The sequence below is a fragment of the Pteropus medius genome, unplaced genomic scaffold (assembly GCF_902729225.1).
Source record: "Pteropus medius unplaced genomic scaffold, Ma_sr-lr_union100, whole genome shotgun sequence".
NCBI lineage: Eukaryota > Metazoa > Chordata > Mammalia > Chiroptera > Pteropodidae > Pteropus > Pteropus medius.
This window is the reverse complement of record NW_024340701.1, coordinates 16,294,512-16,307,144: the sequence shown is the minus strand read 5'-3', so window position 1 is coordinate 16,307,144 and position 12,633 is coordinate 16,294,512. Positions and strand designations below refer to the sequence as shown.

General features: G+C 36.3%; 1 long non-coding RNA gene across 18 annotated transcripts in view; it reads left to right on the top strand.

Annotated features, from left to right (window-relative positions):
- The window catches only part of LOC120622666 (uncharacterized), a 201,254-nt gene that overhangs the window by 25,057 nt on the left and 163,564 nt on the right, over positions 1-12,633 (top strand). For 15 of the 18 annotated variants that reach the window (XR_005658511.1, XR_005658513.1, XR_005658524.1 and 12 more), the window contains exons 3-4: positions 4,510-4,735; positions 8,963-9,122. This is a non-coding gene — a long non-coding RNA (uncharacterized LOC120622666). The other 3 variants (XR_005658522.1, XR_005658504.1, XR_005658523.1) reach the window with 3 other exon arrangements.

Here is a 12,633-nt window from a genome sequence, read left to right as displayed (position 1 = left end):
AACATTTCTGTACATCTTATTGTTTAGCTTTCACATATGCTGTGTCTCATGTAGTACATCCTGAGGAGCCAGAGACAGGAAAACAATAAGAGAACAAAGAACTTCCTCACAGATACATCTCTACACATCCAGTCCTGGGATTGAATATTCCTTACTCTTCTGCTCTGAGGAAGGGTAATTGAGTTGATTAGGTAATTTGTATAAAGTGGTCTCTATCAAACAATCTCATAATAGGGCTACTTAGCTGCTTCTAAACTGCATAAATTACAATTTAAAATGTGTTGCACAGAGGGAAACATTACTGTGATTCATTTTTCCTTGGTGATGGATAAGCATTACCTAATGCATTTTGAGAGAGCTCACATTTCTGGGTATATGTGTCTATTTTGCAATTTAAATATTGTTTACGACTGGTATTAAAAGGCTACAGTACTCTAATGCCACTGGATGTGTGCGACCCCTACACTTTAGTTAATTATGTGTAATGTTCAGAATACCTGGAAGTTATTTTCATGACGCCTGAATTTTAAAAGATTTAAAGTATATAACTTTGCCAGAGACAATTTCTGATGAACGCATCAAAGCATTCCAATGAAGAAAAAAATATTTCTAAGTTTTATCTAAATTATCTATTTAGACACAAGAGATACACAACTGGGACACACTCAGATGGTTGTCCCAGTTGTTAATATATTGATATACTTCCATATTGGTTGGTGAAGAAATGCTACTCTGTGTCCCATGAGCCTCCATACTTGCCACCCCAATCACTTCTGTCTGTCCTTCAGGACCCCACACACCACTCTTTGACCCAGCAAATAAAGAGCTATTGTCCACCACAGCAGGGTACCTCCAGAACCCTACCCCAACACTGGTAGTGCCTAATGTATAAACAGCTATTAAATATTTTTAAGAGCTCCCCTACACACAGATGAAATGGAGGAGGCTGGCATGGAAGTTTGGAAATTTAAGTTGGAGCCCTTGTTTAACTTCTTTGTACCTCAGTTTAGCCCATTTATGAAATGGGGAGTTGGACAAGATTCTGTCTAATGACCCTTTGAGTTCCATTTTGGGATTCCATAATTTAGAAACATCTGAACATTTTCCATTTTCATTTTGGAGGTTTGGTGTCTTGCAGAGGGAAAAGAATGGCTAAAAGGAGTTAGATAGCTTGTTCTAAAATGCCGGCCAAGCAGTGGAGTTTTTCAGAAAAAAAGGCAGTGGAAACAAAATATGAAACATTGTATAAAACCCCAGTACAACCATGCAGAGAAAACCATTTGCAATTCTGATTCTGAAACCTGAAAAAATTTGTATCGGAGTTGGAAAGTGTTCAGGTAAGGGCAGCTAAAATGACTGGCTAAAATGACTCTATTTGAAGACAGACAATAAAGATTTCTTATTCTGCCTGGAAAGACAAGGTTGAGTAGGAAATAATCAAAGACTATACCTTTTTGAAAGACATGGAGAGAGGAACACCAGGTTATCCATCACAACTTCTAAGCAACTCTTGAAAATTGAAAGTACTAAATTTAGAGGACTCTCCCTTCTGCACCCATGGTGGAGTGTGAAGTAGGGGTGATAAGCTTTTAAAACTTGTTACCCTCAAGAAGTATTATAAGCAATTTACATGGATTCAAAGATGATAGATATTATTTCATAGTGACAAATCCATAACCTATGCAGAAACACTGATGCTCAGGGCACATCAGGGAAGGCAATTCTGACCTAACCCAGTATGGCTACTGTCAAAGATAGAATGTAGGCCCAAATGACACTTACCTTTGCTCCCAGAAGGATATTTCATTTTTATCTTTTTTCCTTTTTAATTTTTCTTTATTTTGTAGAATTAATGAATAGTCACTTCCAAAAAGAAAATTCAGACAGTTTAGAAGATTATGAAATAAAAAGTAAAATTTTCCCATCAACATCCTTCTTCCCAGAGATAACTACATGAAAAGGTACTTGCCCATTTCTACTTGTAAAAAAATATGTATATGTATGATAGTATACATACAGTTTACTTAATAAAACATTTTGGGTACCTTTCTATATCAGTACATATAAGTTTACTTAATTCTTTTTAGTAGCCGTGTAATATTCCATTGTGTGATTAATGCACAATTTAACTTACTAACATTTAGGATGTTTCTAGCATTTGCCACATTTGCAATGTTACAATGAATTTTTTGTATCTCACATCTTACACCTTGGTTCATTTGTTTGTTGGGGTGCTTCCATACAATAACTTTCTGGAAAAAGTACTATTGTGTTAAATTATATTACATGATACATTTTGATAAAATGGCCAAATTTGTCTTCCAAGTTAAGCTCTAACCAACTGTTTATGAGTGTCCCACGTTCCCTACGCTATCACAATATGACAGTTCTTACATTTCCATGTTTTTAATGCATCTTCTCCCAGCTAAACATAAAAGTATTCAGTTAAATATATTACCACTCTCCTAAGAGAACAGATGTTATGAGGATAGCAAAGTGATATAAATAAGCTCTGGGACTTGGAGAAATGCCATATAACAATATCTCTACTACCCAAATGGATAAATCCAGAGAGTTATCTGATGAATTTTATTTCCAGATTCTCAAACAGGGTATTTACTCTAGATCTTATTTTTAAAATGTATTTTATTATATATTTCATTCATAGAAAATAAAGTAATATACTTTAGAAGGAATAAAGAATGAATGCCTATGTAGAGTAGAATCTTCTTTCTTTATGGCAATGAGAGATTGGGTTGAATATAATAATGGCAGTTTTCATTTCCATTGACTTGATCATTATTGAGATCATTCAGTCTTCCCTTTTTGTATCCTTCTTTGCCTAACCCTCCACCAACCTTTATTCAGTAAAGTACAAGTGATTAATAGAGCATATCCATTTTAATTTTGGAAATGTTTTAAAAGAGTTAATTTCAATGAACATTGTGGGTTTGTTTAAATTTGAAAGCTAAGGGGCTAATGTGTTATAAATCTCAGGATTATATGCATGTTACTAAGAAACAAGGTCTGACGTCCAAGGAACAAACACCTAGTTGTGAACTTTTTGGCATTAAAAGTGGTTGGGAATGTATATGCTAGAGTGGGCCTGGAGGGAAATCTGGGTGAAGGTATGTGTATATTTGGAAGGTATAGCAGTGGTCCATATGCTTCTGAAATACACCTGCTGTTCCCAGTTATGCAAATTGATGAAAAGATGCCAGAGCTGAGAAGCTGGCTGATGGTTAAGAAATAGCATCTTCCTCTCCTCTGCTTCAGCATGCAGCAAGTGACCCAGAGACTGTTATAAACAGGAAGATAACCTGGATGCCCCATACTCTACCCTAGTTACATCCTACTGCACTACAGAAACACAAGCCTTCACGTGTCTAATCAAGGAGGAGGTTTTGTTTTGTTTTGTTTTGTTTTTCAAGTAGGAATGTGGAGCCTAGGGTAGAAATTTCAGCCAGCTTATAGATCTGGGCACTGGTTTGCTACTCCCTGGCACTTTGGTTTTTATTACCATGGCTACACTTCCCACATCCTGTGACCATGGACATTCACTGGCTTCATGTTGCTTTTTTATTTGAACACCGTACCACAATTTTTAAGCCCCAGTAGTTAGGCATTTGTTTGCAGAACCCAATTCCCACACAGAATACATAAAAATCACTTCCTCTTACAAGGCTGCCAACTCGTTTTCTTCAAGGGGCAATTCTGTCACTGCCAAAACCACACTGACAAATAATCTCCCTATATCTGAATTTTAAAATGAAGCCCTCCAGAGGGTTAGGCTTAGAAAGAGCCAGTGATAGCTTACTTCGTTGGACTCATGGTCAATTCAAAGTTCATATCTTAATAAAGAGAACTTCTTTCTTTCTGTTTTGAACTGAGAGAGATAAAATAATGATGAAAGGGAGTTCAGACTTACCTTAATAATTAGGGAGTCCCAATGGATTAGACTTGCTAATAGAAACCCAATTAAAACATATTTTTGAACGATTTTGTTAGAACTTGTAAACACCCTAGAGCTAGTTCTAGAATGTCAGCTTTATTCCTTTTAAGTTTACAATTATATTTTTGTTGTATGTTGCATACCAAGTAGGATTAGAGGAAATAAGTTTCTATTAATCAATTTTTAGACAGTGCATAAATCTTTAGAGACAGATAGGGCTTCATAATTTCCTTGTAGTCCACATGTCATGGCCTGTCCTTTTATTAGAGAAGCCTGTCATTAATAAAATAATCCACATTGCTTCGTTTGTGTCTGAAGATCTGAAAATGCTGTACTTAGTAAGTTCACAGCCTCACTGCCAACAGACAGGCACCTGCCAGGTTGAGAGGGTACAGCCATCTGGAACAGCATGGAACAGGATAAGGAAAGCTTTTATTTCAATTTGCAAAGAAAGAAATGACTGCATAAAATGAGTGAGATGGGACCAAAAAATGAATGTCTTGTACCCACCTGCTGTTCTTAAACTAGAAATAATTTTGCCCTTTGGTTATTTTCAGGGAGCTTTGGAAAGGAAGCCTATTTCATAAATCCCCATGGCTACAGAGGTTGCTGCAATGCTTATCATCACACCCAATGCCCCAGGATTCCAGTGGACTGTTACATGGCTTGGTTGACTCTGACTCACGGACACATGCTGCTGTGAAGCACTCTGATGTCCTCACTGCCAATAAGCCCAGTATGGGTGGATCCAAGATGAAATAGCTAACTTGGGCTCATTTGCAGGTATTAATACTCTCAGTTTTAGTTAGATGCAAATCTGAAGCCTGGAATGGTGAAGGTTACATATTTAACCCACTGCACTTTCAATCTGAGAATATAATGAAAAGAGCATTTTATTGACCCTACTGTTAGGATTCCAGGAGCCTTTCTGGGGGTCTTTATAATGCCAAAACAATGAATGTTCAATTCAGTGATTAATCAGCCAAACTGGTAGTCTTAGTTTTGCTGCCCACAGCAGCAGACTTCAAGACAAGTCTCCAAGTGCAAGTATCTTGTTTGAGAGGTAATTCCCGGGAACACTGGTGAGTGGGGAAGTAAGACAGTAAAGATAAAGATTGCAACAAAGGATGAGTTTTCCAGCAAGATACCACTGTGGAATCCTGAGGAAAACTTCAAGAGCTAATATAAGAGAGGAATTAGCAAACTACAACTCATGGGCCAATCTAGCCTGCTTTTATACAGCCCATGAGCTAAAAATGGTTTTTATGGTTTTTTAATGGTTAAATCAAAATAACTATAATATTCTGTGACATATAAAAATTACATAAAATTTAAATTTTATTATTCATAAATAGTGTATTGGGACACAGCAATGCTCATTCATTTATGAATTGTTTACGGCTGCCTTCATTCTACAACAGCAGAGTTGAATAGTTGCAACAGAGACCATGTGGCCTGCAAAGTGTAAAATATCTACTATCTGACCCCTTACAGAAATAGTTTGCTGACCTGTGATATAGACATGAACCTCAAAATTATCCCACCTGAGAAGCTTGAGAAATGGAGTCTTTATCCACCAATTCCCATCCATCAGTGTACAAGGGCTGCTCCTAGAGGGCCTTAATTTCCCAGCACTTACAACCTACCCTGAAGAATATCAGAATATCCAGGTATTCCGAATGCTATGAAAATTCATTCTCAACTCCAAATGACATGATTTCATATTTTCCTAATTAAATGTGAAAATACACATTTTGTAAATTCCTAGTTTTCTAAATTCCTGAGAAAAACTCAATTCCATTCTGGGCCCAAGAGCACAGAATGAGTTAAATGTTTCTGTCCATGTGGCAATCATGAAGTGAACTAAGCAATCTAACAAGTAATATAGAACAGCATTTGGTTCAAAATATGTTGCCTCTGTGACGTGAAGGATGTTTTCTCAATTGACAACAATCCATGTTAATGGATAAGTTTGTTACATATTTATTCACAATAATACTCTGCTTGTAAATAACTGAAGTCAATGAAACATAAAAGGCAGAAACATTGTCTAAGTAATTGTAAAGCAAAATTGGCATTTGCCAAGGCAAAACTTGTTCTGGTCCTGGATTCTATATACCACTGGTTCCCAAGATTGTATATACTCTGCACAGGTGCTTTATAAATGAAGCCTAAATGTAGCCAATTTTATATAGCCTTATGCACTAATTTACTTAGACGGTCAAACATCACCAAATGTTCTTTCTTTAAAAGGAACAATGGCAGCACAGCTTAAAATCCAAAATGAATAATTCAGAGAAGATTAAATTGAAAACAAAATCAATTTTTTTTATTCAGAAACTATTTTAAATTCATTTCTGATTACTAAGCACAGTTGTTTCCTCCAATAAAGGTGTTATGTTAGAGGCTCCAGAGTTTTGGATATTGTTTATCTCCCCACATACCAATATATTATAAAAGAGAGACTGTTTGTCCAGGTCCAGAGTCAAAGTTAGAACAAACTGTATACTTTAATGTTCTTCTGCATGACCCTCTTATTCCATACTGTACATGCTAGAGAACTCCCAGATAAAGTGCTGCCAAATTTCATTATGCCTGTCTAAACTTCCCCCTGCTAATTTGAAAGTTAACCTTCCTGTCTTGGGATTTTCTCACCAACATACAAGCTTCCTGTGCAAAGCTATTCCAGTTTTCCTGCCTTAAGACGATGATTGGTGACAGCAAGGTAGAAAAGCACTAATCTTATCTACAGTGCCCTTCTATTTTTCTGGCTTGCTTTATCTGTTTTTCTCAGACCAGCAGGCATTTTTCCTACCACTATTTAAGGTAGTCACCAAAATTTTTCTCATTCGTCTAACTCTTATTCATTTGATAAATCTTTGAGTTCCAACAATACGTTAAGCAGTATCCCCTCATATCCCCCTGCCACCACACCCCCAACTACCACATACACATATCTTGACTCATCTCAGGTAAAGCAGATAGGAGACTGGAGGAATGTATGCCCTGTCTTGGAGTCTTCCACATTCATTACTAAAGCCACCAGAACCACATGAAAGATCTCCACAATTATAGATGATAAAGCAGTGATATGCAATATTTACCTCCTGGGCCCTGGTTGCCCTTAGACAGCTAAGTAGGCTTGACTATCAAAAGAAAAGTCATTAAACATTACAAGAGATTGAAGTTCCAGCTAAGATTTAGGCAGTATAGCTTTGGGGTTACCATGATGGCTCTGGAAATGGATGACAATTGCAGTTCAGCTCTATGCCTGTAAAATCAGTTTTGTAATCAGTAATTAGAAAAATATTATTGTGTCCTCTATTAGGCTAAGTAGTGTGGTAAATAGCCATAATGAAATCAGTTCTGTTTCCTCTCTCCTTTAAATCATACCTAAATGTTTTCCTTCGAGTTCCAACCTTAGGCTAGTGGATTTACAAAATAGTTTCCCTATTCTTAGTGTACCAGTATTGTCTTTTCCTCTTCTATTGGATCTTTTTTTATTTGAACAATAGGCTCTTATTTCCATATTCTTGGAAGGAGTCTATAATACAGTGCACCAAATCTCATTGATACTTGTGAGATCATATATGCCTCAGAATATTAAAATATTAGATTACCTTTTTATTGCTTTTAATTATAAATACTCCTTGTGTTGTTATACAGTAGGAGTAGCAAACACCTGTTAAGCATGCTTTAATCCCTCCTTCCTAAACAGGGAAGGCATTGCTAATCAGACACAGCCCTCTGAGTGCAGCTTCAGAATATTTCTCAACACAAAGTTCAGGAAACCTCTATCAAGAAGAAGCCTACTTCTCATTCTCGGTATGTTAGGCTATGAATCCTATTCTTAGGGGTTAATATCAAGAAAATTACTTTTGAGATAGATTTGAGCCCATTTTTAATTTAGAAGGGATGAAAAGAAAGAAAGAAAAGAGCAAATAGAGCATTGCTCATATAAAGCAATGTTTTTCCAAGGAGAATGCTTATTGGATTTAATTTCCATTCCAGTAGATGGATTCTAACGTTTAAATAGAATCTCTTGGGTTTAGAGAGACCTCTTGTGGGTCATTTAGCTCATATCTCAGCACTACCACAAGATAGATCTCATTATTTTTCTTAAATCCTGTCTTAAAAATGAATGGGTATCTAATGAGTCTTTAAATAGTGATTTTACTACCTCCTCTGGACGTTATCTGCCATAACTTCTGTATTCCAATAGCTTCATAGCTTCTGTATTTTTAGCAGCTAGCAGTTATCCTCTAATATTTATTTAAAATTTCCCCACAGCATCACAAGACTATTGTGGCATCCTTCATGTTTACCCCTTCCTTTAACCTTTTAAACTAATCCAATGGGCAGTCAAAGCTGGCAACCACTGAATAAGAAACATGAGTCATGGATGTTATGGATAAGCTGATCACCATAACCCCCTTGGACTTGCCAGTCGTTCCTGACCAGTTCCCATTTTGAACCCCACCTCTCTTAACTCTAAAAGCTTGGAAAATGCTTCATAATCATGTATCTGGCCTTTTGAATTTAATACTGTTACTTTGGATCTTGACTTTTCTCACTTGCATGCTTTTCCATTTCTTTGTACTTAGGGCTGCTTCCACCAGGGATCCCTGTGGTACTTCTTCTCTCTATTATTCAACCCTGATGCTCACAAAAAGTGTTATTCAGATAAATTCTTATAGAGCCTCATTTAGAATGTTTATATTAAAGCATGATTATGTCTAGACTGTGCATGCCCAGGTCTATTAATTAGGGTCCTTATCACCCACAGATGGAATGGTATAATTTAAGTGGGTAGTCTCTATAACAAAAATTATCTTCCCTACTCAGGAGAAGTGCTGGAAATTCCTCACAGGAGAGATTCTCTCTTGATTAATCATAGGGCAATCCAAGATTCTCTTTTAAAATGCTGATGAACTTGAAGGGTTAACCCATTAGGTAAATAATTCTTAAGTATGAATTAGATATGTTTTAGCCCTCTTTCTTCTTGAATAGGTGATAATTGACCATAAGTAATATAGTGGAGTCCTTGGAAGAAGCAAAACTGAAAAGGAAAAGACAGTAAAATTGTGTTGGAAAAGCACCAAAGGAAAATTTTGCCTATTTCACCATGTGGTCATGGGCTAACCTGAAGTCAACTCTCACACCCACACAGGTAAGACTTTCTCACTGTGTTTCTTTAAGGCTAGGTTCCAAATCAATCTCTCTCCTATTTATCAAGTGTTCTTTATTCATTAATCCTACCTTTGGCTGCCTGAGACTTCAAAGATTAGCTTTGTGCCATCTTATTACCAAGACCTAAGAGGCCTTTATTCTTTTTCACTGTCCATCAAATCTCAGCTTCCCCTCAAGGCCAAGGTCATTATGTACCCTCTACAAAGCCTTCTCCGAGACTTCAAAGCTGACATAGTATCTCCTTACTCACAATTTCTTTAGCAAAAATTACTCGAGGGAATGAAAATGAAAAGGAAACAAACTGTTCATTGAGTACCCGGTATGTACCAGGCAGTATGCTAAGCATATCTCATAAGGTATTTCATCTTAATATTCACAACAACCATATCACATAGGTGTGATTATCGCTTATATAATGGAAAACTGAAAACAGAAAGGATCTGTAACTTTCCAAAATTTAGAAAACTGGGTCTAAGATCCCTATCATTTCTCTGCCTGTCATTCCCATGGGAAGTTAGCATACATTGCTTTGTTTTTATATTCTTTTATGTGTGAGGAAACTCCTGTGTAATAGTATTTAATGTTCTCTTTTACTTAAGAAAATGAAGTTTAAAACGTGAAAGGGATTAAGTAAATTGAATTGAGGATTATAGAAACTCAAAAGGGAAACCCACAGGGATTGCTACATCAAGAACTTGCATTTTATGCTAAAATAGTTTCCATTATCCTGATTGCAGCTTTCCACAAATGGGTTACAGGTGTACCAATGCAGTGGTTCCCTATAGCCTTTAGGGAAGCTCAGTGCAGCCTAAAGGAACTAAACCCCTCTGGCCAATTGCCTCTGGCCATGAGCACTCTCCTCTACTTATCTAGAATGTCTTAAAAATATCACTTTCTATGTGTACTATGGCATAGAAAATGTAGATAATTATCCTTCTAAAGAACTACTCTTATAAAGAAGGCTTTCAGAATAATATCTGCTTACCTGTGCTGGCCACACATAACTTTAACTGACAAATGAGACTCAAGGCAAGTGATGTTAGTTATATGGCCACCATGTTTCTTGTAGTTTTGAAACATAAGGCTTTGTACTACAGAGAGGGTAAAATGAAAATGAGGAATAAAGACCTGTTCTTGTTAAAGGAAATAGATCTGCCTGGTAAATTACCCTGCACCTAACCGAGAAAATTGAGAAAGATGTTAATGTCTTGTGTTCTTAATGTAAGCCATTAGATTAGAGCAGTCTGCAAGATTCTAATTGCAAAACTTGTGACCATTCACAAAAACTAGCCAGCTAGCGCTAGGTGGCTTTTAAGTATCTGGATACCTGGAAGATCTGTGGGTAAGATGGATAAAATTTTACTGAGAAAAGAATGTAAATAATTTATTAAGGAATTACTGGTAACAAGTAGCTTAGATTCAGCATTGTGGCACTTTCCCAATGTGTGTGTGTGTATATGTTTTATTACAGTCACTCTAGCTTTCCTTTATTAGTATTTGCATAAAACTATCTTTTTTAATATATCTATATCATATTTGAAGTGAGTCTCATATATACAGTATATAATTGAATCTTTTTAAAATCTATTCTAACAATCTCTGACTTTTATATTTACATTTAATGTAATTATTGATATTTGGATTTAGGCTTACTGTTATTTGTTTTGTGATTGTTCCCTCTATATTTGATTTCTCTCTCTTTTCCTGCCTCATGTTGGATTAATTGAGCATGTTTAATATTTCATTTTTTTTCTATTGTGCTTTTTACTGTCTTTTCATATAGTATGTTTAGTGTTCTAGGGATTATAAAATACTCAACTTTTCACAGTCTACTCAGAATCAATATTTTACTACTTCAAGTGGAAAAATAACACCATCATATAGGTGCCTTTTGCCCCCCCCCATTTATATTGTTGTTGCCTTTTATGTTATATATCTACATATATTAAAAACATCAGGAAATGTAATAAATTTTGCTTTCAGTCATCAAATGTTTTAAAGAACTCAACAGAAGAGAATATTGTATTTACAGAGATATTTACCATTTTGTTGCTCTTCTTTTACTCCTGATATTCCAAGTTTTTTTCTGGCAACATTTCCCTTCTGTCTGAAGAACTTCTTTTAGCAATTCTTTCAGAAAAGGTCTGCTAGCAAGAGACTTCCAGTTTCCAGTTCCACATGTTATGAATTGGAAATCGTCACTCTGTCCAAACAAGTAGAAAGTGGAACAGACTGAAAAATCAACAACTCTTTTTGAATCCTTAAGAGAGGGAAGGACACAAGACTACCCATTGCCCTCAAGATTGGAGAAATAGAATAAAGGGATTTGCAGCTTACAGGAGAAGAAACTCACCAGTGGAAACCACTGCAGAAACTAGTGTCGAGTTAGGGAAACCTGAATTGCAATTACAAATTGCTGGAAGCTCAGTGTTGAAAATTCTGAGAATTAGAACTCCAGGGGGATCTACACATAGAGGAGCCCCTGCAGTTAGTGAGATTTACCTCTAGAAACTCAATCAGGTCCCCATAGTAAATATCAAAGAAAAATCCTCTCAGGCTTCTATCAGGGGAAGGGGAAAAGGAACTATTTTGAAATACACAAGAGCATTTTGTTTTCATAGGAAAGCTGGCCCTCAAGGGAAACTAGTTATTCTTGCTTGGGTAATTTCAGAGCCTAACTCACCTGTGGAAGTAAAATACCCAACTCCAGCCCATTCTACATATCCCATCCTCCTTAAAGGGAGAAAAAAAACCTGAGAAACACTTGTGAATTTCATAGTCCATAATCATGGGCTCACCAAAATACTGAGCCTTAATTCATAGCACTATAAAATACTTCCCCTCCCACACACCTCACGACCATACTACAAAAGGTCTATTTATAGCAGTTCCTTTTACCTGGTATAACATTTCTAGCTATCAAGAAAAAACTACAAGGCACACCAAAAGGCGAAACACACAATTTGAAGAGGCAGAACAAGTATCAGAACCAGACATGGCAAGGATTTGGGAATTATCAAACTGGGAATTTAAAACAACTTTGATTTATATTCTAAGGACCCTAAAGGATAAGGTAGACAGCATGTAAGAACAGATAGGCAATGTGAGCAGAGAAGTGGAAATCTTAAGAAAGAACTAAAAAGAAATGCAACAAATAAGAGATACGGTAACAGTGATGAAGAATGCCTTTGATGGGCCTATTAGTAAACCATATGGAACTGAGGGGAACAAAACCTCTGAGCTAGGGGATATATCAATAGAATGCTTGAAAACTGAAAATCAAAGAACAAAGACTGAAATAACACAACAGAATATCCAGGTTCTGTGGAACAACTACAAAATGTGTAACATGTGTAATGGTAATACCAAAAAGAGAAGAGAAAAAGGAACAAAGAAATATTTGAAACAATAATGACTGAGAATTTTCCCAAATTAATGTCAGATGCCAAACCACAGATCCTGGAAGCTCAGAGTAGACCAAGCAGGATAAA